The 27,371-nt window shown below is 42.9% G+C and overlaps 1 long non-coding RNA gene across 12 annotated transcripts in view; it reads right to left on the minus strand.

Annotated features, from left to right (window-relative positions):
- Nucleotides 1-14,531: 14,531 nt before the first annotated feature.
- LOC117002791 overlaps nucleotides 14,532-27,371 on the minus strand; it is an 85,780-nt gene continuing 72,940 nt past the window's right edge. For 8 of the 12 annotated variants that reach the window (XR_004419397.1, XR_004419403.1, XR_004419395.1 and 5 more), the window contains 5 exons: nucleotides 23,836-24,225; nucleotides 21,995-22,305; nucleotides 19,651-21,889; nucleotides 16,156-16,367; nucleotides 14,532-15,557 (listed from right to left, as the gene is read on the minus strand). This is a non-coding gene — a long non-coding RNA (uncharacterized LOC117002791). Of the gene's footprint in view, nucleotides 15,558-16,155; nucleotides 16,368-19,650; nucleotides 21,890-21,994; nucleotides 22,306-23,823; nucleotides 24,226-27,371 lie in introns of all 12 variants that reach the window. The other 4 variants (XR_004419404.1, XR_004419402.1, XR_004419399.1 and 1 more) reach the window with 3 other exon arrangements.

The following is a 27,371-nucleotide window of genomic DNA, read 5'->3' on the forward strand; positions in this document are numbered from 1 at the left end:
ACACGATCTGCCCTGAGGAGGGGAAAGCCAAGAGCAATCCTGCAGGTTGGCAAAACCCACAATAGGAACTATTGTGCATTGCTGGGATTTTAAATGGATGCACAGATTATTCTTTTTAAATGCAGCACTTATTCTGCAAACCTTTTAACAACTACTGTGAGAGAAATAATTTTTTTAAAAGAAACGACAAAAAAAAAATGAAGTGTTTTGACTTGCAAGTGCATGAAGACCCCACCACAGTTTGGTATTGATGTACAGGAAGCTTAAAGCAAATCCAGGATCTTTAACACCAGCTCTGCCACTCCAGCTCAGAAGTTGCTGCATAACCAACTCCTCCTGCCTTTCCTTGGCCCTGGGAATCAGCACCAATAAATGTCAGGAGCAGGACTGACCAGCTTCCATCTCTTATCAAAGGGCAGTGGATGTGGTGCCTCAGGTGTCACTTTGGTGGGATTTTTCATCAAGAATACTAAATTATTTAAAGTCCTTTGCACGTGCCTTTTACTGCAGGGGGTTTTACACCTGAAAAGGTTGGAGGTATCAAAGACTTGCAGGTAAATTCAGACATTTGTTTCCATGCTGACAAACTCCAATCTCTTTTTTCATTCTTATCCAGTAAAAGAAAGGGGCAAAAACGTTATTTTCTTTCCAGTCCCTACTACAGCATCACTTGTAACTTCATAACAATTGCATAAAACCAAAAGTATCACCCCAAGTACAGACTATCTAGAAAAAAATCCTTAATTTATTGAATTGCTTCTTTTTCCATGTGGATCTTCCAGGATCCAACTGCACACACACAGAAACTCTTGCTGACTTGCATCTTAAATTTATCATCACTCTCTTAACCACCACTTTATCACTAAGTTGTCACAAAATTAATTCCTATTAGTTTCCCAAAACTGCTGTAGAAGTTGGGTCTGGGTGGAGCTGAGTCTCTCCTCTGGCAGTGCCCTGTCCTGTTCTCTTCCCAACCAAATCCAGCTCTTGCTCCCTGTGCTGCCCCTTTCCTTTCCCCCAAACCAAACCAGATTCCAGCACCACAGACCAGGAGCTGAAAAACCTCCCCAAGCCAGATTTAGCATGAGAGGTGCAACCTCCAAACCAATTTCCAAACTTCTGGTGATTTTTGAAGAAAAAATGGAAATAGTGAGAAGCCAACAGGAATTCTGACACATCCAGAGTGAATCCTGCAGGCTGATTAAAGTTTTTGATTAAAAATTTCTTCCACCACCTCTCCTAAATATTGGAGATAAATATCTCCTAAATATGCAGCTAAATATTATTGGGAGTTTGCTTCATCTTTCTTAATCATTTCCTAGAACATTTCCCCCTGATAAGAGTTAAATCCAAGCTCCAAGCAGTAGAATTTGGATGCCTTGGTCCATCATTTGTGGTCAGCATCCTACAAGTCATGGAAATAGCACATGAAGATGAGCTGGGACATCCCCAGGAACCACAGGGGATGCTTTGATATCCATGGGCATTAACTTTGACAAAGTTAACATTCCCAGCCTTCCCCAATTTTTATGCTTTCAGAGCTTTTTTTCCCTGCCTTTGACACAATTCCCAAGTAGGTTTGTTGGTGTTTGGGCTCGTGGGCAGTCACACCTGACACAGCCTGGCACAGCCACAGCAGAGATTGAAGCTTTTGAAGCACAACGTCAAAAACACGACTTTGGAGGGAGCAGAATTCATTCCTGGGAGTCACACCCTCCTGCCTTTTCTGAGAAACTGCGACAGCATGAGCAAACAAATCTGGGAAAAGCATGGAGAAAAACAGGATGCCTAATTCCTGCCTTAAAGCACCGTGTTCAGGTTGAGGTCAGCTCCAATGGCAGAACACGATGATGGAACAAGTTGACCTTCTCTGGCATAGACATGATTTCTCAAGCAAATTAACCTTTTTCTCACCTACAGACAGAACAACAAAAACAAAACAAACAACCCATAAATCAACCAGTAAACCTGTTATTTTAGAAAAGACAGAGTAGTGAAGTAAATTCTTCCAAAATGCCCTTACATCATTCATAGAGACAGAAAAACAATTACAAAGCAAATCAGATCCTTTCTTTAATTGATTGCACTCAAGTTCTTTCCTCAAGTAGAAATGTTGCCAAAAAAAAAAAAAAAAAAATCAACGAGTATTTCAATTCCAGGCATCAGTGAAAACATAACTGCCTCTGGATTGCTTTCCAGCAGTTTATACACTACATGAAAGATTAAAACAGTCCCTGTTAATCCCTTCCAAAAATGAAATGTTGCCTTGGATTATTACACAAACATAAGAGATCATTAAAAACGCAACATGGAGTTTTGGAGAGGGTGTGGAGGGTGTTTGGTTTTTGCTATTTTGGAGTTTAAAACTTTTCTCTTTTAGCAATGAGTAATAGAAGAGTTAGAGGAAAGCAGTAGGTTAAAAAAAACCAAAAAACAAAAACCAAAAAACCCAAAAAACAAAAAAAACCCCACCAAACAACAACAACAAAAAAAAACCCAACCAAACCCCTCTTGTCACACCCACCACCAACCCTGGCCATGCCCTACTGACAGAGCTTCTGCAGGAGCTGGAGTCATCCTATTCCCCAGTGGTGACAGCTCTGGAACCCAGGCAGACCCAGGCTAAATGAAGCAAAACCAAATTAAAGCCCTGGGAAACCTGTTTTTTCCACATCTAGCACTAACAGCAAGGTCAATCCATGCTGATGAGGAGTCCTGCACTTGTGCAGTTATTAATGATGTATTAATTCAAAGTTTTTGCCCCTAAAGCTTTAGTTTGGTGAGTTCAGGTCCAACTTTCAGCTGTCACTGTCCCAGCACCTCAGTCCAAACACCATTGAAAATATCCCCACACATTCCCTGAAAAAATGTCATACTTGGACCTGTACAGTGCTCCTCTGCTCCTGCTGCAGATTTTCTGTGAAAATCCTTCAGTCCTTACTGCAAACTGCCCCTGTCACAGCAGCTGCCCTGTGCTGGAGAGGCACAAAGATGGATTGCCCTGATTTTGGAGCTTTAACCCTGCAGTGCCACCACTGTCACCTTCCAGGAGTGCCAGGGCTCAGCAATGGGCAAGAAAGAAAATGGACTGAAGTCAGGATTCTTCATCATTTGAGATTCCAGGAGTGCAAAGTGTTCCAGCAGCTTGCATCCCCAACTGAGGGTGCTCCTCTGGGAGCTGACATTCCCATCCCTCTGGTTCTGGTGCCCAGAAAAGCAGCCCCTGAGAAAAACCAGCTCTTCCCCTCATGGCCCTTCACTGCAAGTCCAAACTCTTACCATGATCTGTCCAATCTCTTCCCATAACTTGCTCAAGAACTTGTTTTCATTTACTATCCCCTCTTTTCTCCAGGTAGAGCTCCTGGCCCCTTGCCTCACACCAAACCTTTCCAACTCTCTTGGCCTCTGCCTTGAATTTCTTGCTCTCATCTTCCAAATTGAACAAGGCAGGGATGTGGATTGAAATCCTATTGAATCACCTGATACAAAGAGGTTTAATGCAGAGTGCAGCCAAACCCAGAAATATTTTTACAGTGCAGCTCTCAGGGCACTTTGGCCAAGCTGGGGGTTGAACTAATGACTGAACAAATTCCCAAGCAAAAGCCACCAGAAATTGCTAATCCTTCTCCTGGAGAAAGTTTATCATGCTGGGGTTAGGTTACAGCCATGGCAGAGAGACCAGATAAATCCTTTTAAATTATATTCCACTAAATGATTATCCATTAAGTGGAAGAGGTATCTTCTGCACTAAAAGCTTTGCTACTCAATAGAACTAATGACAAATTAAAGCTGACCGTGTAAATAAGCAAGATGGGAGCTGATCTGATTTTGCACTTTACTGAAAAAAGTGACAGATTAATCAATTCAAATTCACTCCAGAAATATTTATTGTAAGACCCAACAGTTACAATTAGAGCTTTCTCCCCCTCCAAACAATTATTTGTGAAGAATATTTTCCCAGTTTGAATGGAAAGCACAGGTTCTGATTGCAAGTTTCTATTTGAGATTAAATACCAAATAAATAAAAAGAGATTTAAGTTGTTTTCACTTAGCACAAGGAAAATTCCTTCTTATTTTTGTCAGCTGCCTTTCTGGGAAAAAAGGCAGTAGGTGGGAGACAGAAAAAGCAATGAAGGTAAAGACATGTTTTTATGATGCACTTTATAAAAATTTAACTACACCTAGGTATCTCTTTTACTGTGCTTGAAAGAATTTCTGAAAAGCACTTGGCGTTTCAATTTTATTTTCCAAAATACATGCACTCAATTTATGATAAACAAATGTATGTGATCATTCAACAGAGAGAAAAGAAAGAACATTTCATGATAAAAAGCTTAATAAGCCATGACATTGATGAGGTCAATTAAAGTCAGTTTTAAATGGTTTAATTACATACAATATAAGAACTAGATAAAGATATGGAAGAACAAGACAAACACACTCAAAGTTTCCACCCTGATAGAATTTTATAAGCATTGGGAATTTATGTGGATATGAAGAAGTGCTTTTAATGGGAATAACCTTCAGGAGTTTCCTGAGAAGAGTTTTACAGAAAAAGTCTGGAGAAGTCCAGGGCTCACCCAGAGTGTTTCAAACCTTCTGCTGATTAAATGAAGATTTTTGCTTAGCAATCCAAGTTGGTTCTTTCAAAGGAAATTTATGGAAGTATCAGAACTGCAGCTCTTGAGACCCACGTTCCAGTTTCTCAGAATCAGGAGATGTTGAAATGCTCAGCTGAGCCCAGGTCAGGGGAAAGACAAATCTGGAGAGGGAGAGGATCTGAGCAACACCTGGGGATGGCAAAAATTATTTCTTTATCATGCAGAGTGCTCCACCACGTATTTTCTCCACCATCTGAAGCATGTCTGGGAAGAAGGTGGCTTTTTGTAAAGAATAATTCCTGAGCAAGGCTCCTGCAGAAATTTTGAGTGGATGTGGGTGTGGGGGAGACTCTGGGCTCAGCCCTTAAGGATTTCACCAGGATTAATGTTCAACCAGAAGTTAGAAAACAAGCAGATTAGATTTTAGCAGAGCTAAGTTGGGAGAGTAAGTGCAGGGTGAAATTCAACATGATAAAGCTGGGGAGAGAAAGGACACAGAGGAAATAGAAAGTGTTCAAAGATAAATTAATGTACGCCCGGGGGTTGTGTGTGCCACCTCCCAGTAATTGCACAGGGAATGTTCAAGTTGTTTTTTCCAATTTTTTTTCTTCCTGTAGAGCCAGTGTGAAGGAACATCAAAATGTAAAAGTAATCAACAGTGGAAGAAAAGGCAGACACGAGTTATAAAACATCAAATACAGAGCAGGGTTGGAACAATTGCATAATGAAGTTGAGAGCATAAAAAGCGATAAGAAAAGCAAAGGCAGCAAATGAAAAGAAACTTTACAGGGAGGTAAAATAAAATTAGAACAGTTTTCAGGTCCAGGGAGGAAACAAGAGGCTGGAAAAGCAGCCCAGGTATCTGCCAGAGTCAGGACAAGGTGTTCCCAAAGAAGTGACAGTGCTAAAAATCTAAAATATTGTTCTGTGATTTGGAAAGTAACTAAAATTTAAACCATCTCACAAAAGGCAGCATGGAAGAAATAAATCCCAAAGAGTTTTCTGTCCTTAGAACCTCCCCAGGCAGGTTGAAGGGGGTTCCTGGGCAAGCACCAGAACAAGCTGAGCTGGTCCAGAGGCTCAGGGGACAGGAAAACACAACCCATGGACAAGGACAAGGACTGCCAGTCTGGGTGAGCCCAGGAAGGACACAAATATCACCAATTCCTGAAGAAAGAAGCTGGAGTTTGGCTGCCTTGACAATTTGCAATCCCAACTGGAAGGAGCAGAGTTTGCTCTTCACTCTGAAGTCACCAAGTTCCTCCCTCATGGGAGACTTTCGAGTTCCTGAATTAATTTATGGGATCTCCCAGGCCTGGGACACCTTTCCTGTGTCCCAAGGATGCAATAATGTCACACTGGCCATATTTTCCTGCTCAGGCCATCCCAAGGCAGAGCTTCCCAAGGACAAGGGGGATTTACACAAGTTCTACCCCAAATCAGCCAAGGGCTCCTCTTCTGCAGCCCCACATCAAAGGGGACCTGAGCTGCACCCCAGTCCCATTGGGGATGAGGGTGTCTTGTGTGTTCTGCTGATAACAGAACATCCTTTGGATCTATTTTCAGCACCAGAGCCTGAGGGACACATTCTCCCTGGATTTAAGATGCTGTTCCCACCTTTCATTCATGTAATCTGTTAAAGTGAGAGTTCACACTGAAATCCTCCCCAGAAGCAGGGGCTGAGTCATGGGGACTAAAACACCAATGACAGATTCAGAAGCCAACCAGGGACAAACGTTTCACCCAAGCTCCCTCCACAGATCAACCTTTCTGCCCATCTAAAACAAGTTTTAGTGGGTTTATGCTTTTCTTGGGTAGTTAAATCACCATCAGGAGATGGACAGCAGAAATAGGACAGAAGTGATTTTATAGAATCCCAGGATGGTTTGGGTGGGAAGGACCTTAAAGTTCATCCCATCCCATCCCCTGCCAAGGGCAGGGACACTTCCCACTGTCCCAGGTTGCTCCAAGCCCTGTCCAACCTGGCCTTGGACATTTCCAGGAACAGCCACAGCTTCTTTCTGTTCACTGTGTTAATTATTTGACTTAGAGGAGGTGTTCAGCCTCTCCTGCTCATAGGTACAATTTTTTTTTCCTATTGGGGCACAAGGGCAGTTTAGTGGGTTTACATTTTATGTGTCCAATAAGCACAGGAGCCCCAGATGTGATTCAAACAGTGCTCAAGGCAGCTCTGAATATCCCCATCCCTCTCTCTCTCTGCAGGCCCAGTGCCAGGCATTGCAGGAAGGGATGCTGAACTAATTCCAGCACTTATTCCCAAGTACAGCATCTGCTCCATGGTTCTGCCACCAGGAATTAGCAGGACACCAAACTAACCACAACTTGTGTTTCTCAAGTTGTCTCTGTTGCACTCTGAGCCTTAAGGTCTTCTTAAAAATTAGAGAAACACCATTCAGTGTGTTGGTTTTAAAGTATTTCAATGGCTACAGAGAACCAGGACGCAGCTGCAGATATTTTTTGCCATATTCCTATTTCTTTGAAGCTGTAAATAAACAGCAGCTCGTATGATTTCCCAAAGGAAGAAAAAAATAGAAGAAACTACCTGGTCCAAGAATTCTGCATCTGCCTTTCTGCTACCACTAGAGGGAGAAGCCTATTCCCTGGATCTCATGGTTTCCAGGCTGTTTTTTGGAATAGAATCAGAATTATTTCCATTACAGGGAAAGATGTTTGTCCCTCTGTGATAAGCAGGGATAAGGCAAAGGGAGAACCTCTAAAATGAAGTGGGATAAACATTTCCTCCCCCCACTCTCAAATAAACTCCAATTACAATCCTCAAACCTTGTGAATTTAAACACTGCTGCAATTGTTCTTCTTTGTTGGAATACAAATCCTTCCACTGTGTTTACTCCCGTTGCATCCAGGGCAGAGGAGGCCAAACAGGAAGAAAGGAGAATACTGCGTTCCTATCAATATAGGAACAAAGGATGTTTTCTAGTGCCTTGAACTAATTCTGATTGAAAAACCATAAAATTAGCTGTAAGGAACAGTGGAAATTCATTGTGGGCAGGAAAAGATCCTGAAGTAGCATTGAAATAAACTAAAAATCCTACAGTTCTGGATTTGCATTTCTCTGTCTTGCTCTAATTCAACTTAAAGAATCATACTGATGAATATTTTTTGTATCACTATATTTTAATTATTTGAACTAATAATGATTGCTTTGGATAAGTGCTGAGAGGTCATTTCACTGCTATGGAAGATATTGCAAAACTGCCTCAAATGTGGCTACAAAAAACCATTAGCACCTTCCCTAAATATGAAATTTCTCAAGTATGCAGAAATGAGCTTTCAAACACGGGCTGCTGGTGGCCAACAATGTGCAACCAGACACAGAACCTGACAGACTTAGAGGGTTAAAAAGTCATTTTTCCAGACAGTGAGGCACTCTGCAGGATTTGGCCACATCTCCTCTGGGATACTCGTTGTCCTTGTTCTCTCCAGAAGAGAACACCAACCTGGTCCTTGAGGTCATCAAGGATGAAACTTTGCCAGTCCTAGACTTAAACTGCTGATGCAAACATCACCATATTCCTAGGATAATCCCAAAGGATTCCTTCCTGTCCTTTAAAGGGTCTGAAAAGTGGATAAACTCACCTTGATATGAAAACCTCATGGTTCAGCTGTCCCAACCTCCTGCTGCAGTGGCCAAGGTTAGCAAGTTATCCCTCCCACAACCCCTGTATATCCCAAATACATAAAAGCATCCTGCCTATGGTTTTGGCTGGAAGAATGCCAGTTCCCACCTGCTCTTTTGTCACTGTCCTACAGCCTGGACACGATTTTCTTGGATATTGTTCCTCACCAACACACTCAGCCTAAATTCTGCCTCTTCTTACCACGCACTAAGCAGGAAAATGAGTTATTCCAGATGTAATTCCAACTCTCTGACAATTAATAATGAAATTTTTAAAAAGCAAGATGAGCAAAGGAGCAGAAGGCTCCCAGGCTCAGTGTAGGGGCTGCCCCTGAGCCTTGGAGAGAAGCACATCCTCTCTCATCAGCCAAAAACCTGGGGAGCCAAAGCATCAACTACAACAAGCTTTTCTTTTCCTGGTGCTTTACTTGATGTTTTTTCAGACCAGCTGCAGTACTTCCCTCACTGAATGGGAGGTCACTTCAGCACTGTTTCTGTAAAAGAGGCTGGAATCTCAAATTGGTGTTAAAAGTTCAAACTCATGACCCATCACATCTACAGTATTTTGTTGTCATTGTTGGGAGAGTGACAGGGTTTGGGATTTAAAAACTGCAGCTATATTTGTGTGATCCAAGTGATTTTCCTCTCCTGTGATGATTTCATAGCAGAAAGCTTAAGACAACATTCCAGATTTTCCACCCTTTGGTGTGCATGTGTCTATGTACATGCACACATAGATAGAAAATAGAAAACATTCCCCAGTGAGTTTTCCTTTCTGAAAAGATTTTCACCAGCCTTGCAGAGTAACAGCATATGCAATATGTGTGTCACTCAAACATTTCCCTCAACTGCAAAGTTTGTGTCAAAATCTGTTCTGAAACAACTCCACAACGTGCACTTCACATAACCCTGAGCTGCAGGTTAGGCTCCACTTTAAGTATGAAATATTCAGTGAGCTCATAATAGCTAAATCACTCCATTGTCATCCCAGCACTGAGCCAGGTTGGCAGAGCTCACGCTCCATGATGTCACCATTTATACCTTGCTGCAGCTGCCAGCAGGGCCCAGTTTGCATAAATTAGCTTTGATCGATGAAAAGTGTTAACATCTTTTAGTTTTACCTTGGAGCACACTCAGAACGATCCTTTTTAGTGTTTTAAAGATGCATATGGGTGGCTTAAGTGCCAGGTTAGAATATATTGCAGTGCCAGCCACAGGAGTGTGCTCAGGGCAGTGGAAGTTGGAGGGACTGGGGACAACAAACACCTCTGGCCATCAGCAACACCTTGATAACATCCAAAAAACCACCTTCCAATCTGCAGGATGGAAAGACTTCCCAAGGCAGCCCTGAAATAGCAAGGACAGCTGTAGGATGGATTTCACCATCTCTCCACACATTAAACCCCATCCCACTTTGCATCAACTCCCACTGAAATAAATAACTCAAGAACCACGCAACATAAATAACAGCAGAATGGTTTTGGGGGGGGAATCATCTCTCCATCTTCTAAAAATAGCTTCCTTTTGGCTACGCTGCTCCTTTATGTCTTTCCTTGAGAAAGCAGGATGAACAGAATACTGATTGGGATTCACTGGCAGAGGCAGCCTCAGGAGCTGCATTAGAGGCACATTTCTCCCCCAGTCTGTTGGTTTTCAGAAGGAGAGGGTATTTCCATCTCCTTTTTCCCAAGGTTGGCCCTGTGGCTGCTCATTCCCTGCTCCTCTTCGGATGTGCCATGGGCTGGGTGAGATTCTGAGCTCCCAAATCCAGCACAGCCCCAAAGCTCCCTCTGGGCTTGCATGGAACTCTCAGGAGGACCCAGGAGTGGAAAAGCAGGGTTATCCACCCACCCAGCCTTCCACAGCCCTTATCAATTCTTACATTCACAAATGGAGTGGTTAAACCCTGACATGGGTTAAGCTGAGGACTTCCATCCTTGCTCTCTTCCTTTTCGGAATCCTGATGGATCAAGGGAAATCTTCACATCAGCAAGTTTAAGCTTGGTCACACTGAGTTCACACAAACCATGGAATCACAGGATGGTTTGGGCTGGAAGGGATCTTAAATACCGACTAATCCACCCCTGCCATGGCAGGGACACCTTTCACTATCCCAGGCTGCTCCAAGCCCCATCCAGCCTGGCATTGGACACTTCCAGGGATCCAGGGGCAGCCACTGCTACTCCACTGCTCAAAAAGCTTTACCCCTAAGCAGAAGAGATTGTAAAGAAGTTTTTCATTTTTCTATTTTTTGCTATGTACCCGATCCCAAAGGTATTTGGAAGGAGAAATCTCCTCCCTCCCTGGGCTGAAGCCACAGAGACCTGGGATGCTGTTGGGACTTCACCCAGAGGCTGGGAGCTGATGGAAGGTTTGTTTTCCATCCAACCCCTCAAGCTCCTCTGGGGGAAGAGCTTGGGCACCCAAAATTCTTTCTTTTCCCACACTGCCATGTTTTTTAAATTCCCTGTAACGCATTGAAATGGAGAATACCTGTGCTGGTGGTGCCTGAGCTTTAGAGGCTGAGGGGAGCGACAGGAGTCAAACCCACAGAGCCAAATAAATGGAGAAGAGGTCGAATCAAAGCCTGTCCCCCATCCAAGGTTTATTTCGGGACCCCTTCTCAGCAGCACGAGGGGAGCCCCAGCCCTTTCAGAAACAAGCTGTTCCTGCTATTGCTGGCTTGGGACAAAAAGCACACTGCTGCTAACCTCTTACATAAAGTGAGCAGGCAAACAGCTGAATTGCTGACCCTGCGTGGCCTTTTCCCCAGGATTTGTGGGTTTGCACAAAGAAGCCAACATTTTACATGCAGCCCTTGATGGAGTTTGGAATTGTGCAGGAACCCTGTTTGGAGTGCACACTCTTAACCCAATTGTTTGTGTACAATGTTCCTCCACTCTGATGCCAAACACTGGAGGTCTCTGGGTTATTTTTTCTATTTTTATTTTATTTTTTTTAAAGCTGCTTGGTCATACACGACTTGGAGTGCCTGGATATACCTCCACTGCCATTAGTATTGCAATATAATACAAGTCTGCTGTCAGGCATGATTTTTGTCCTAGAATCTATTCTTTCTTACAGCTGAGCACTCAGAGCTCGCTAGATATGAGCTCCAAAATTATTAAACACTTCTTGGCTCTGAGTTTTCTGTGCAGGCAGAGATATATATCAGGTTTATTTTGTGAGTGGGAGATACTTAGCAAGAGCAGTTGACTCAGTCTGCGTTTTGAGTAAACAATTCTCTTCATCTTTACATGCAAATTGATTGATTTAAGGTTTTTGGAAGCTTTTGTCAATTGCTAACAGATATAAAACATTCATAAGGAAGTGCCACTTCCCTTTGAGTGGGGGAAAAAACCAGGCACGAGGTGCCAGTAGCTCCTTTCACTGAGGCAGAGGCTGCACTGACTTTCCCTGCCCAGCAAACCCCAGTGCCTCCAGCACTGCCCCATTAGCTCCATGAACACCACTCGAGCTCACAGGGAAAAGCCTGTGCTGCAGCTGGGCAGCTCAAGGACCACACACTCCCCCTCCCCTGTGCCCTGGTGTTTAAATCATCCCCAAGCCACCCAGCCTCACACCTCGAGGACGAGAACGTGCAAGCGATCCCAGAGCCCAACTGGAGGATTACACAAGGGGAGGATGGAACACCACAATGCCCGGATTCAGCAACAACAAAACAGCATTGAGGCATCACAGCACAAAAATCCCCTTTGTGTGTTTGATTTCCAGCCATCCCAGCTCTGAGCTGCTAAAAACTACAGGATATACCATTCCCTCCTCCCAAATCCAGCCCTGGCATTTTTGTTTTAATTCAACGACACATTAATTGTTGTGAAGGCACAAAGTATTACCTGGAATAACACTTCAAATGCAAATTAAGGGCTGTGTAAAATTATTGTAGTGCAAGAGTACCATGGTTTATTAACAGCAGATTTGCAAGGTTAATTTTCAATTATGTATTTCTTATTAGTTTTCTAGCTGTCTTGCTATTATTAAATTTAAAGAGGAAGATACTTTCAATGTGTCCAGCTTCTGTGGCGTTATTACTGATAATTATTCCTATTTTCCAATTTGTGTTACTCTCATGTCTTGCAAAATTTGTAATTAATGAGCAAATAATTATAGCAGCACTTACTAGAGCTGCTTTAGTTAAAGCTGTGTCAGCTTTTGTATTAGGATCCCCATTTTTCAAGGGTTTATAACTCAAGCATAAAAATTCACTCTGGGCAGAACCTTGTCATAAGAGCTGTCTGCTGAGCATGATTTTTTTGTTTTTAAATATTTCTAAGCAGCATTATCTTATTCTTTTTTTCTTAAAGTTATGGGTATTTAAATATACCTTCAAACTTCCAAAGGCATTAAGTTCACAGCACTCTGTTTTCCTGTGCTCCAACACCTTGGAGGTGAAGACATTTTATTTTAAGGTGAAGGCATTCACCTTTACAAGTAGGAAACAAGATACCTCAGCATCTCCAAAGCCCAGAATTGGGTTTTTAATGCCTGGTGGACATTGGATCTAGAAAACAGACTCAGAAGAGATCGTGACAATTCAGGGATGTTTGTGCTGATCCCAGCCAGTTAAAGCATTCAGGCACTGCCTCCAAAGGAGCAGCAGGGCTGGCCAGGCTCTCTGGGGTGCCCAAACCACTCAGTGCCCAAATCAGCAGCACCAAGTTCAGCTTTGGATGGGAGTTTTGGGCTGTCCCTGTTCACTGCCGCTGCTCCACACCTGGGAGCACCACAGGGATCTCTGATCTCTCCTTCAGGGGCTCGAACTGCTCAGCACCTTCTCTATGAGGTGCTCAGAAACACACAGAGACCTGGCTGGTGCCAGTTTAAAATCTAGCACAAAACCAGTGCTTCTTTGTTTTGTGTGGAAGAGGAAACCCAAAGGAAAAAGCAGCAGATCACAAACCCACAAGTTTGCTGTACACATTTGGTCACAAAATGAAATTGGAAAGTGGCAGCTCTAGAACAAACATCCTGCAAAACTGAGGCTCTGCAGGAGAGCCTGTCAGAGCTGCTTCCTCCAAGAATTCCATGTGGTCACTCCTCCATACACACTGGGCACATCCCTCCATCACTCCTGCTCTTCTGCTCCCTTTCCCCTGCAAGGAGCCTTGGAGCAGCCACCCAGCTCCTGGAGACCCACTCCCAGAAACCTGCAATCATCAGGGCTGGGAAACACCTCCAGAATCATCAAGTGACCCCTGGAATGTTTGACCTTAATACCAAGCTTAATACTGACACTGTTTGACCTTAATTCTGAGCTCAATTAAAGCAATAATAACTCAGCAAACAGTTCAGCAGTGCTGTGAAAATCATCCTCAGTGCATTTTACACCAGCTTTGAAGAGCAGGGTGGATTTAGATATTTCCAGCAGCAAACAAACAGCAAAACAATCCCAGTTTTACTGGGAGACAGAGTCATGATGAGATAAAACCAGAGAATGATGAGACCTACCTGCATCAGCCACAGCAAGTCCTGGAATGGAAGGTTTGTCCTCTTGAAAATCCAGGTTCCTTATTCCTTAAGCCTCTTCACCAGGAAAGGAGGCTGAGCCTTCTCTGCACCTTTTATTTACCCTTCTGTGACTGCCACCAGCTAAGGCTTTTCACATCCTTATTGGGGATCATTATCTCCTCATTGAGTTAATTGCTGATGAGAGGGATTCAGTTTTTAATCTGCTGGTGAATCCAGATCTGTGGCTTTGGAGCCTTTTACTCACTAAGAATCCCAATGATTGAGAGATCCCAATATCCCTCCCCCATCCTTATAGCCAAACCATATTTTATAACCCTGTACATCATTGGCAACCCCCCAACAAATAATTTGCCAACTTCCCTGTGTTACAAGAATTCTGGTATCTTTATTTTGCATTTATGCAGAGCCTCGTCCAAAAATGGCTGATAAATATGTTGTATGAATAATATAAAAAATATATTAAACCCTGCCATCTAAACCAACTGTTCCTCCTCATTTTAGGGCCCTGTTTATCTTGCAGGTAAATATTTTGCCTGTGTCATGAGTTACCCCCAGTTCAGATTAGTCTGCAAAATCAAATCTGCTGATATTCCCTGGTTTCTGATGGGCTCCCATTTTGGCTGTAACCATGGTGCTGCTGGATTTATCATGGCTGCATGGCACAATGTGTATCTCATTATTCCCTCCTGGCAGCTTTGTGTGGCTTTTATTTAGCTGTAAAAATAATTAACATTTTTTGAGCATCTGAATTAAAGATCGAATAGAACTATGACATCGAGAGCTGGAGATTTTATGCAAATTTATTTTTAAATATAAATCACATTTAGAATGCAAAATTACACAGACCATCCATCTCTTAAAGAAATTATTTATTTACTTTTTTAAGGATAATGCCTAAACATGCTATCCATATATTTGCAATGGGAATGAAAATTTGGTCAAAAATCCCAAGTGAACTTTGGGAACCCGATGGGATCAGTTGTGTGACACCAAATCTTTCCAGTTCTCCATCAGTGACCTGACATCACTCCATGTCACCAGCCTGTGTCACACTGGGATGGAATTCAGCTCTGCTGAAGTCAGTGGCAGATTCCTGGCTGGATTTACCCAGACCCTGATGCTCCAATGTCCCAAGGGACACCCAGGAAGAGCAGGGACATCACCAGCCCACCTCAAGTGCTCCTGTGCCCACACCCACCCCAGCACCTGTGCCAGGATTGTGTCACTCAAACATTCCAGAACAACATTCCTGGGAAAACCCTTACATGTAATTCCAATACTCCCAAGCATCATAAATCCAGGTGTTTTTTAGGATTTCAGAATGGAACACATTTTGCTTTTGAAAGTGGGATACAAGTGGTGAGGATTTTCTGACTACAGAGCCCCTCTGAACAAATAATGTGACAGTAGTTCCTTGGATTTCAAAACAAGCATGGATTTTGGATATAATCAGAGCTTCATCAAATTTCTTTTACAAATTTTGATAGCTTTTCTCTGCTCTAATCTCAGGTTTTCCCTTTTTCCCCTCTTTTGGGGCCAGGTTGTTTTCTCATTTTCTCCTCTAACACAAAATCTCTGCCCTGGGGAAAACAATCAGTGGTTGTTTTCTTGACTTTCCAACAAAATAATCCATGAGGTCTCAGTTTTGATGAGCAGTTTCAGCTTAACATTCCTTCTGCTTGATGGAAGTGACATCCAAACCATCTCAGAGATCTCCATGCTGCCCATCCTTCTGCCACCAGGAATTCTCCACCGAGCACTCCTATTCCCATTGCACTTTATCCCCTCAAAAAGGGGAGAATTGTTTCCTAAGGGGGAAAAAAGGCATAAAAATGTTATCTGTGAATGCACTGCTCTTTCCTTAGCTCTGCTTCTGCACTGAGGTTAAATAAAATTCTGGAGTAAAAACTAACATAGAAAATGACTTTTCCCTAAGTCAGAGCACAGGGTGTTTGCTACCCTGAGCCTCTGTAATTCATGTTTGTGATTCAAGTTTGGAAAAGACCTCCAAGATCACCCATTCCAACCTCCAACTCAATTCCACCATATCCACTAAACCAAATCACCCACATTTCTGAGCCTCTTCTCACTATTTTACCAATAAAAACATCCAGTTGCATTTTCCTGTCATTTGGGCTTGTCTAATTCCACCTTTTGAAAAACTGCAAAGGGAAGAAACTCTGGGATTACCATTGAAAAACTCACTAAATGATCCTCTAAAATTTACCACGTTAGAAACTTCCTGTCAGTGCTTTTAACCATGGCACAAAATTCCTTAAAAGACACATAATTTTTGGTTTCAGTGTAATGAAAAACTTCTAGCACAAATAAACTGGGTGTTCTGGTGGGTGAGCACTGAGGATACATTTCCAATTTTTTACATTTAGGGTGACAGAAGGAAAATACCTTTTCTAGATGATTATTACTTCATCAGGGTGCTCAGAATTTGCCAAGGTTTTGGGGGTAGGATAAAGTCCCATTCCTCAAAATCACATTAATCTGGATTTTTGGAAGACAGCAACATCTACTGTGAAGAGCAGGAAAGTCATGGCTGTGGATGCTCAGCTTTGCATCCTGGCTGGTGCTGGACCAAACACATCCAGCAGGGCATCAGGACACTGCAGAAGAGATGAAGAAATTAAAAAGAAAGGTGTAAGAATGAGAAAAGTTGTAACTAAGAAGAGCTGAGTTAACTGGAGACTGGTTTAACAAATGTAGAATCATTTTACACCTCAGGAGGGAATTGTGCTGGCACAGCCTCAGGAGCAGCTGATGTGCTGCAGTCCCACCTCAGACAATTGGATTTAAGCACGAGTTTAAGGACAAAGCTGAGCTGGGATAGTTTGTGAGATCACTATAAAAGCACAACCTCCCATTCTCCCAAACCATATGGGTTTGACTTCCCATATGGAGTGACAAAATAAAAATGTGGTCTAAAAATAGCTCTCAAAAATGCACTGGCTGAAGGCTGCTTCCTGTGCCACAATTTGATTAGCCTTGTGTTTTATTTCTTCAGCAGAGATTTCCATTTATCTCTGATTTGGAGCATGGAAAGCTGCTTTTATAGCTGTAAGCAGAGGAGAAAAAGGCATTCGGGAAACAAATATAGAGAGAGCTCTTCTGGCTTTACAGGAGCTGCAGGAACAAGGAAAATGATTTTAGAGCAGCACAAAACAAAGTGATGCAGGGAGAGGATCTCTCCTTCAATCTGCACTGAAGTTCCCTGTCAGCACCGTGCAGGGCATTACATATTCCATGCAGCTCTGGGGGAACCTAAAGGAGCCAAAAACTGTCAGAGCAGAAATCCCCCAGCACAGCCCCAAGAGTCACTCCAGCCCTGATGGATGGCATGGAGCACAAACATTCCCACTCTGCTGGAAGGTGCCTTCTCAAAAATCAGAGATTTATTTTGTTTGGGAATTTTTTTTTTCCAGGGGAAGAAAAATTCCAGCCCCTCCTCAAATGCTGTGTCAGGTGTTGGGTCATTTGCTGCAAGAGAGAATTCGAGGGGTTGGAGTGAGTCCAGGGATGGGAATGGAGCTGGGAATGGAGCTGGGAATGGAGCTGGGAATGGAGCTGGAGCACCAGGAGGGGCTGAGGGAGCTGGGAAGGGGCTCAGCCTGGAGAAAAGGGGGATCAGGGGGGACCTTGTGGCTCTGCACAACTCCCTGACAGGAGGGGCAGGGAGGGGTTCAGGCTCTGCTCCCAGGGAACAAGGAGGGAACAGCCTCAAGTTGCACCAGGGGAGGCTTAGATTGGATTTTAGAGAATCTTTCTTCATGGAAAGGGGGTAAAGCATTGGAATGGGCTGCCCAAAGCAATGATGGAGTCACCATCCCTGCAAGTGCCCAAAAAACCTGTGGCTGTGGCTCTTGGGGACATGGTTTAGTGATGAACATGGGGATGGTGCTGAGTTGACATTTGGACTTGATGACCTTGATGTTTTTTCCCTTTTTAATGATTCCATGATTCTAAATTTCAAATTCCTTCCTGTTTCAGCTGGGGCAGGGAGCAGAGCATCATCCAAGCACCTGGAGGTCTGCTGGTGACATCCAAGACCTGAAAGCCCTGGTTTGAAGGAGGAGGAGAGAAGATCAGTCTTTGTGGGAGCTCCCAGCATCGAGGAAGACCTGAGCCACTACTTGAAGACAAGGAAAATGTCCCAGCTGGGCTCCTCAGGGATTACTTCCCCCATGCTGGAGAACCCAGGCTCCAGTGAGGTATTTCTCATTACTTGTGTCTTTTGCCAAAATAAGTAAATAAATAAATAGCAGATAACTAAAAGAATTCACATACAGCTTTTCAGGATGATGGAGAAAATAATGTCTCACTTTTCCAGGATTTCAGTTTTCCCATATCCCTGGGTTGGCTTGGGTTTATTCAGGTTTAGGGGTTTCCTGCAGGCTCTGGCACTGCACACTCTGTGCATGCTCTGGGACACTCTCTGCATTAATATTTGTTACTGTGAATGCAAAAGTGAAATAAAACAGAGAAAAAAATTGTGCTTGCAAGAAAAAGATGCCCTTCTCAGCACAGAAGAGAGAGAGCAATGGCAGGGTGGGGTTGGGAAGGGAGGAGCAAATCCCAGCTCTGAAATCTCATTTCAGGAGTGAAAGGTCCAACCCTTTTACTCTGCAGGAATCTGGAGTGGGAAAAAGCCAGAATTGAAATCCTGCACTGGACACTGGGCAGGCTCTGACACACATCACACCACAGCCCAGCATCTGCCACAGTACACAATAAAGTTCTTCTATTTGATTTTTTTTCTCTATCTTTCTCCAGTTTCTTAAAACTCTAGGAATGATTTTCCCAATCTGAGCAAAAGCTCTGCACTCCCCCTTAAGAGAGATTTTTATAATATCTAAGAAATATTCAAATCTAAAGAGAGGAAAGAAAATAAATCTAGAGTGGGAAGAGGCTGTAAAAACACAGGCAGAGAAAGGATTAGAAACCAGCTTTTCTCTAAAGAATTTATAGAGAGAAAAGAAAAATCCAACACTTTGGAAACAATTATTTACAGAGTTCAAAGTGTTTGGTACCCTTTGCTTGGCTAAGATAAGGGGCAACAAACAGCACCCACAGTCAGGAGTTTAACCCTGTTACTCCTGTCAGCAAAACTAATTTTTCCAAAGCACATTTCTGCCAGGAAGAACACTTTCCTTGCTTCCCATTCCTTTTTACATTGCTAATAAGTCTCTCAGCAGTGGATTAGAAGTGCCTCTTCAGCCAGGATCGCCCTGAGCGCAGCCAGAGGTCCCAGCTCCGGAAAAATCCTGATTGGAGCCGGGGGAATTTGGCCCGAGGAGCTTCCCTGCAGGTGTTTGGTGCCTTGTGTCATTGCAGAAATTACTGCACGCTGGCAGCATTCAGGAGTGGGATCTGGGGCTGCTCTGACCCTCATCCCTCTCTGACAGAAATCAGAGGTTGGTTTTAGGGCTACATGACCACAGAGGAGAGGAGAACCTGCCTGACACCTGGATAAGGCTCACAAACCTTAAAAATACCAAAATCTGCCTGAAACATCCCGAATGCTGTCACCTGCTGAGGCAGGTAAACTCTTTAAGGCAATGCAAGTTCAGAAGAATCTAATTTCAGTAAAAAAGTGAGGGATGAGAGGCAAGGATGATCAAGGACAGCCCTCTCCGGGTGGGTGCTGCTTTCCCCAGCTCCAGAGATTGGGAACATTTCCCCAGGAGATGCTGAAAAGCCCCTGGCTGTGCTCTCTGGAAGTGAACAGCAGCAGGAGGATGAGCAGTGGGTGTGGAAGACAGAGAATTTAAACTTTTTGACTCATCCCTAGAACAATCTGAAAAAAAAAATTCTGTCTCTTTGTGGATAAATACAATTTTATCAACTCTGCTGAAGGCAGTGAGAAGCCCCAGGCTGCCCTTGGAACCTCACCTGCACCTGGAAAATTAATGCAGTGTCTCAATTCTTCCAGAGAAATGCTCACTTGTGCAAAGAAAATATTTAGATGATGGAGAAGAGGATCAGCTTCCAGCTTTGGATATTCTGGGTAACTCTGTGATCCGTGTGTAGGCACCTCACTGAAGAACAGGGATTGGAGGTGTCCATGTCCATCCCAAACATTATAAGAAATCATCTGACATCTAAATCCAGCACACAGAAACGAGGATAAATTCATTAAACCAAGTTATTCCATTTTAATTCTCACTTTCTGGTTTTTGTTCCAAAGGCTTTGCAGCAATTCATGTCAAAGAGCCAAGTAAATATTTTCTTGTGCTGTGTGGAAGATGATGTCAGGCAGTGATGGGAGTGAAATACTGACTTTGTAAAACTGTTTGTACCTCTGATAGGATTGACTCATTTTGTGAGATTATAGAAAATGCATTCCATGATTACATACACCCCTAGAGACCCTGTGGAGGTGAGATTCTGCATCTCACAATGTTATTTAACCAGGAAAAAATGGACTAAGTAAATAAAAAATCTGCAGGATGTGACTTCATCATGCACTGTTGACACCTGCTTCTATGATTTAAAGAATGTTACTAAGAATATCAGGGTTGCTAATGTAAATGATGAAGAAATCAGAGGTCAATCATATAATAATAAATATTAGCATAGGTTTCCCAAGGCCAGAAGTGCCTGCAATGGTAATTGGAATTATGATTTTACTCTTGAATTATGTGATACTGAAAACACTTTGTTCTCTGCTGCTTTCCTGGAACTGCTCCATTAAAGCCAAGGAGACAAACTCTCCAATTTTATCGAATCCAAGAATTAATGTCCTCTTTTTATGAGGATGCTTTTTCTTTCATGTAGGCACCCCCCTCACCCTGTACATGCAGTTGTTGTGTTAAAGGGGTGTCCCTTGTGTTCCTGCTGCTGACCTGAGGATGCAGCACCCCATCCCTGCTGGATATTCAGGAAAAGGTGGAAAAAGAGGAAAACTCCTCCAAACAGCCCTGCAGGCACAAAGGAAGCATCAAATCCTTCCTCAACCACAAGCCACTTCCCTGTGGAACACCAGGATAAAATGCTCTCAAAGTGCATTAATGCAACAGCCAATATATTAGATTTGATGAAAGACTGTTCCCAACAATATGGTTTAAATTGACAGAATACCTGAAGTTCATGGCACTATTTACAGCATCTCTGAATTACTCTGGACACACAGAAAGCACACACCAAAAAAAAAAAAAGTGGTGGCAGCTTTAGAATAATTCATTTTGGAGTTATCCAGCAGCATCTTGTGCAGCAGAAAATCAGCTCAGCAGCCAGGTTGGTCCTGGGAGGAAATTCCAGAGGGTGAGGAGCTGGCAGTGGCTTTAAAGCACTGAGTGTCATCCTTCCCACCTCCAGACACCCCTCCCTGCACTGCAGGCTGCTGTCCCAGAGCAGTCTGAAAGTCAGAAGCAGCTGCATGAAAATATTTTCAGTAACAGGAGTTGCTGGGTGCTGCCTGTCTTACCTGGGGATTCCTGCCAACACCACAGACAGCTTTGGAAATGGTGCTAAATCATTTTTTTTGCAGGGAAAAACCCCCCAAAAACTAATCTTCTAACGCTGCCTGAGTATTGTTGGGCTGTTCTCCTTTCATGCCTGTGACTCCTTGCTGATGGGCAGCTCTCAGGAGTCGTGCTGGAGCTGGTGTCTAATGCTGGAAGAAATTGGAATACACCACCAGTGTTTCAAGGCGGTTACACAAAAATCTAAAATTAGGTCATAAATTATATAATCTTGCAAGGAAACAACAAATTTAATGACTATGCCAAACCAGAGATAAAAGCTGAGGAAGGAAATAGCATCTTGCTCATTAAATATTAAGGATCAGATCCTTCAAACATTTTCCAGTGATGAACTCTGTGGGAGCTTGGCATCTGTATTTGTGTGTGTTCTATAGAATGTGCTTATACATCATATACAAGTGCTGGGTGTGATTTATGGAGCACACACACATAGTAAGTATATTTATAATGCATAAATACATTCCATCAAGAGCAGAGAAGGTGATTAGTGAGAGTTTCCTAAGAGGTTTAATCAGATATTTTGATGGCTTGTTTCCAGTGTTGCTCCAAAAGCATTTTTCATTACAGGGCACTGGCAGAGCAGGTAGAGGCATCTCCTTTTCCCACTTACAGCGTTCACATCACATCCTCAGTGGGGCTGAAGAACCCTGTAAAGGAGGAAAGATTACCAAGGTATAACAATGGATTTGAAAATTCCCTGCAACCTTTGAATCCCTCCCCTAATGCTGCCGTGCCCCAGCCTTTCTTCTCACCTCACACGAGGCAAATCTGGTTTGATCTGTCTGAAACAACGCAGGGGCGAGGTCTTGTGCACGTTCCCTCAAAAGTTGGAAGGGATTCCCTCGGGCCTGATGGCTGTGCTGATGTCCTGAGTATGTTAATGAAGGGAATGGGAATCTCTGATGGAAAAAGGCAGATAGCACTCCCGTCCTTGCTGTCGTCAAAGCCTCTCTGATAACCATGTCCTTTTCTTCAAAGATTTGAGTCATTTGTGGATTGACTACATAATCCTTGTGCTGGAGCCTGGGAAAACTGCTGTTGATGCCCTTGGCAAATTCTTAGCCTAAAAAAGCATGAAAAAGAGGACCAAGTAATTTCAATTCCATAAAATACATTAAATGCAGCACACAGGTATGTAAATGGGAAACTCCATAACTGTAATTTGCCCATTTAGAGCCTGATCTAAAGGCTATAAAAGTTAATTTGAAATCTTTTCATTGATTTTAATGGCCTTTAGATCAGGCCCATATTATTCACTGCATAGCATGTTTGTTTCAGTGCAAAAGTGTATTTATGTAAAATGTGAGTTATGTGGATTATAACACGTGCAGATCCACTACTTATCGTGCAAGGATGAAGCCTGTGAAATTTACTGGCTTTAGCAACACACACAAAATACAAAAACCAAAATAAAGTCCCAAATAATGATTAGACATTTTAAAAGTGAAATTAAAAAAAAAATGAGGAGTCCTTATTTCATTATATACTAATACAACCTAAATGTATTTTAAGGATCATGAAATCCAAATGGAAATTTGCACAATTCCTCATTTCTGACTGCAGCGGTTCAACAAAAAAAAATTGCATGTAAACGATTCAAAACCTCTCAAAAAAACAGCACTCTTTTTTTTCCTAATTTGGGGAGAAGGAAAAAAAAGGGTTTCAACCCAAGCTCAGCAAGGGATAACAGCATTACAGGCGCTGCATGGAGAATTTAGCCACTCATAATTCCAAATCCTTCTCAAATGCTTTATTGCTATAAGGTGGCTCATAGCAGCCTCTACACAACAGGACTCCCATAGCATTAACCATGAGAGATAGGCTTCCAGAAAGAAACTATAGCAAAGTAATTGTAAATCTCTAATGATGCATAAAACCGAGCTGAATTGGTCCTGAATTCTCAGCATAAAAGAAATGAACCATCAGAAGAACCAATTCTGGTGGCAGTATAACACACCCCAGTGTGGAAACTGTTTATGGTGTTTGCTGCAGTGGAAATATTCCCACTAATATGCAAGGGACAGGAATTCATTTAAAAGGCCTGAATGCTGCAGCTTCTTGGGATGCCACATGTGACACTAAAAACAAATTGTTAGCCAAAAAAGAAAACCTTGTCTGTGCCAAAGCAGGTCATTGGCTCAGCATGCTCAGTATGGCTGTGCAATAAATTCAGTGCTGGGTTTTAAACCCACCTTGCAAGACCTCCAGGGTGGTTTTTGTGCATCTTGGGGGGGTTTGGCAGCACCAGGCTGAGCTTTGTTGGAACTGTGCACACCAAGATGTCCCCTGGACCAGACTGAAGCCTCATTCCCCTCCAAAAAATCCTGTACCTTACAGGACACCCGAGCTGGGAGCTCCAGTGATGGCCCCAAGGGGACATGGGCATGGACAGCTCAGAGAGCTGTCTGTGTTAAAACCCAAACTCTTCACTTTCCTTAGAAAGTTTAACCAATTCCCACCAGATAAGCACCCAATAAAATATTTAAACCCCTAATTAACGATACCATTTAATTAATTCACACTGCAACCCACAAGCTCCTCCGACCAACCCGACTCATTCCAGAAACCTCAGTGCACAAACCTGGACCCTCACCCGTCAATCCATCACTGTCCAGAGGCACCTTGCTGGAATATCTGGGACACCAGGAACGCAAGAACAAGAGGCTGCACACATTTCCCCACACAGGAAGCCCCAGTGTGACCATAAACACCATTTTTTGGAGGCGAGGAACCGTCATGCTTTTGCGTCCAGTAGATTTTTGGATTTTTTTAATTTTTTTTTTTGGCACTGCCAAGAGGTGTGGGATCATGGGATGAAGATTTTCTGGCACCAGGGCATCTGTCCAGTGAGAAGTAGATTGACAGGGCTGGAATGGTTGGGTTTGTTTGTTTTCTCATTTCACAACTCGGAAGAGCCAGACATCTGAGAGCTCGGATGCTTCACTGCGCGGTGTCAAAACCGGCGGAGGCACAGATTTGAAATCTGCATACGTGGACAAAAAGAGGGCGGATTTGAAATTAATTACAATTTCCAGGCACTACCCAGAGAACAATATTTACCCATAATAAGCATGCACCAAGGAATGGCACATTTGCTGCACGGTTTTTAGTGAAGCTGCAGTTTTCCACACTTGGGTGTAGGACTCTGAGGTTTAACCAGAACTTGTCATTTTATAAAAGCATTTTAAGGAATTCTCTTATAAAAATAAATTAAATATCACTGATTTAAAGTCAAGCTAAAATGAAATGAAATGCAAGTGACCCACTGAAACTTCCTGTGCTTACAGTTGCATTTATCTGCATCATACACAACACATCAGTTATAAAACATCCCATAACTCTGTAGAGGTGTTACAGCCTTACCAATAATCCTCCTGGAAATTCTAGGAAGAAAAGGCAAGCAATTTTTAAAGGGATAAATATAAAATAAAATAATAATAATAAAAACATTGGTATCACTCTGTTTCAACTGTAGATAAAGAAATTGGTGAAGAAATGAAATTTTCCTAATAAACATCCTCCTTGTGCATAAATATAACAATAAAGGAATGGGAAAAGGGGGAAAAGAGGGGTGACCCACAGCAGGTGTAAATGAAAAATTAATTAATTCACACTGCTACAAACTTCCTTCTCATTGGTGAGAGGCTGGCACTGTAACCATCCTTTTATTTACCTCTGATTTAAGGGTCTTATACCCCTTATACCCCTTTAGGGTGAGCAATTGATGGGTGCTCATTTTTGAAATAAAAATCCAAAGTAGTCCACCCATTTTCCTGAGGATCCCACAGCAGGAAGTGCTGTCCAAGATGCTCCAGCTGACACCTCTCTATTGCAAGGCACCTCCATTTTTCCCAATCAAATAAGAACTCTAATTAAAGGTAAACAAGAAGCTAAAGTGAGATGAATGGTTTATAGGTGCTTCATGCTTCCCTACATTGATTAATAGATAAAGAATTCATCCCTCCACCAAATTAGTTGACAAACCCTGCTGTAATTACTCCCTGTGCACGATGATCCGGAGGCACAGGGAGCTCCAGCAGGGACAGAGCTCCAGCTCCCTCCAAAGATGTTTTGTGCTGCCTGGCTGCACCCACCAGGTATTTACAGTCCCCAGATCTTGCCTTTGTATTCTGAGTTTCTCAATATGGTTTTCATTTGAAATTAAAGCAGGGGTGGTCACTCTTTCATGGAATGCCATTACTTGTCAATCAGGTTTGCAGCATGGGCAGCTGTCCTGGACTCTGCTATTTCTTAGCTTTGGGAGTTTAATTTTTCCTTTTGTTTTCTTGTTGTCCTGCACCTTACTCTGCTCTGTGGCACAATTTCCTTTCACCTATGGATGGAATTTTGTGAAAGCAGTGCATTTGCCACCCCAAAATCAACCCCAAAGTTGGTGTAGAAGACACCTGACCATTCCTAAAGCAGAGCACTACAAGAGAAAAGCATTTCAGAGCCTGCACCAAATATTGCCTGATCACCATGGACCAGGCTGGAGGCATCCAGAGATGGGCTCCAAATTTTGCAGAACGCATTGATTGAGTTAATCTTAAGGAGTTTGCTATTAAAATAATTAGTGGTTATTAGAGTAGGATCCAGCAGCTAGGAAGGGGTGGACACAGGGCTTCATTGATTACTTTCCAGTTCAAGTTTTGAAGGAGGATCCAGCCCTTGAAATGGAGATCCCTGTGCTGGAAAAACAGGAATCAATAAATCTATTCGGAAAAACATAATTTCATTTTCCTTCTTAACCAGAAATTGAGATACACACATTTCACCCTCCCTGCTTTTCCCTGACTTAAATATATCCTGTGTTATGTAAGTAATTGTTTTGAACCCACTCTAGGACACAGCCAGAGACATGACTCCAATAACACATTATCAGTAAAACAAAGCAAAACAGTTTCATGTCCCTGCTGGGTTTGTATATCCACTCTTAAATGAGCAGATTGTCTCATTATTCACCCTGATCTGGTCATTGTATGCTTAGTCACAGCTGTCACAACAGGTGCCCGAGCAGCCTCCCCCTCCGTGGCACTGCCTTTGCTCTCTGGAGTTTGTTGTCACATTCCTCTGGTGGCTTTGCTCTTCCCTCTCTGGCTCTTTCCAGGCTCACCTTCCTCGTTCCTCCTGAGCTCACCCAGGGCTGGCACACTCAGGATATCACAAACCTTCCTGGTGGCCATCAGCTCTCCACCAGCTGGTGCTCCTCATCCCATCACACAAAACCAATTTATCCATCAGCTTCGGCCATGGTTGTCTTGCCTGGACTTTTCCTTTCTCTCCCAGTATCTCCAGTGACTTCTCCTCATGGAATTAGAAATTCCAGGACAAGGCAGGGCTGGAGGCTGATTCCTCCACTAGACCAGACCACGCCAAGCGACAGCAGGAGTCTCCAGTGAGTTGAGAATTTCCGTGGGCTCTTGTCCAACATTATATTTAACAAGAAAATTCTTTGAAAACAGCTTTAATGCCCCAAGATATCATCTCTTCCCTTTTATTTCTCTTCAATGTCCTTTGGTGGCGGTTTGGGGTTCCCAGGGTTGAGCACAGAGCTGCTCCCCTCCTGTTCCTGTGCTCTCACTGCAGATTTATACATCACATTTTCCCACTGAGCTTAGCACTCACTGGGGATCTTTTACTGCCGAAAATCCTGTGAGTTCTTCAATTACCAGCACTGTGCCACTGTGCACTAACAAACTTTATCTAATACAGCAGCATATCAAACATTTTTAGTTCTGTAACAAATGTTTTCTTAGCTGGAAGCAAATCTCCTCTGATATTAAAGTGCCTCCAAATAAAGAGACAATTTTAGGTAGATTTTTTTTTTCTATTGTCTTTAAGGAATATATTGCAGGTTAAGGGCAAAATGTATACAATTCAAGCTCTTTCATGTTTTGTAGACATCAGAATTTAGGGTCTAATTCCTAAAATGATGTAATCCATCAGTCCCACTGAATTCCAAAGGCTGGTGAGGGAGAAACTAAACTGAAAGGCAGGAATGTAACCTGTATCAATCCCCTGGAGCACTGAAAAGATTTCTATAATTTTCCTGCAATAATATTACAAAGAAGCAAGGAAAATATCCACCTCTGGGTTTACAGAATAAATAAATTCAGTGCACTACTACCA

Source organism: Catharus ustulatus, chromosome 14 (genome assembly GCF_009819885.2).
Source record: "Catharus ustulatus isolate bCatUst1 chromosome 14, bCatUst1.pri.v2, whole genome shotgun sequence".
NCBI classification, from domain to species: Eukaryota; Metazoa; Chordata; class Aves; order Passeriformes; family Turdidae; genus Catharus; species Catharus ustulatus.